Source organism: Arachis duranensis, chromosome 2 (assembly GCF_000817695.3).
Source record: "Arachis duranensis cultivar V14167 chromosome 2, aradu.V14167.gnm2.J7QH, whole genome shotgun sequence".
Taxonomy (NCBI): Eukaryota; Viridiplantae; Streptophyta; class Magnoliopsida; order Fabales; family Fabaceae; genus Arachis; species Arachis duranensis.
Window position 1 is genome coordinate 64,250,238 of NC_029773.3, and position 480 is coordinate 64,250,717.

Below are 480 nucleotides of genomic sequence, written 5' to 3' on the forward strand. Positions count from 1 at the left end.
TTGCATTCCAGACAGACTTTGAGAAATCAAATTGACTTGCTGAGTCAATATTTTGTTCTGAGCCAGTATGGCATTCAGAGTATCAGTCTCAAGAACTCCTTTCTTCTGATTTGTCCCATTGTTCGCAGGATTCCTTTCAGAAGTGTACATGAATTGGTTATTTGCAACCATTTCAATTAGTTCTTGAGCTTCTGTAGGCGTCTTCTTCAGATGAAGAGATCCTCCAGCAGAGCTATCCAATGACATCTTGGATAGTTTAGAGAGACCATCATAGAAAATACCTATGATGCTCCATTCAGAAAGCATGTCAGAGGGACACTTTCTGATTAATTGTTTGTATCTTTCCCAAGCTTCATAGAGGGATTCTCCTTCCTTCTGTCTGAAGGTTTGGACTTCTATTCTAAGCTTACTCAATTTTTGAGGTGGAAAGAACTTTGCCAAGAAGGCATTGACTAGCTTTTCCCAAGAATTCAGGCTTTC

The 480-nt window shown here is 39.6% G+C and overlaps 1 non-coding gene across 1 annotated transcript; it reads left to right on the forward strand.

Annotated features, from left to right (window-relative positions):
• The first annotated feature begins 300 nt into the window (after window positions 1-300).
• On the forward strand, window positions 301-408 carry LOC127745288 (small nucleolar RNA R71). Its single transcript, XR_008006485.1, has one exon. It is a non-coding gene; the product is annotated as a small nucleolar RNA R71 (small nucleolar RNA).
• The last annotated feature ends 72 nt before the right edge of the window (window positions 409-480 follow it).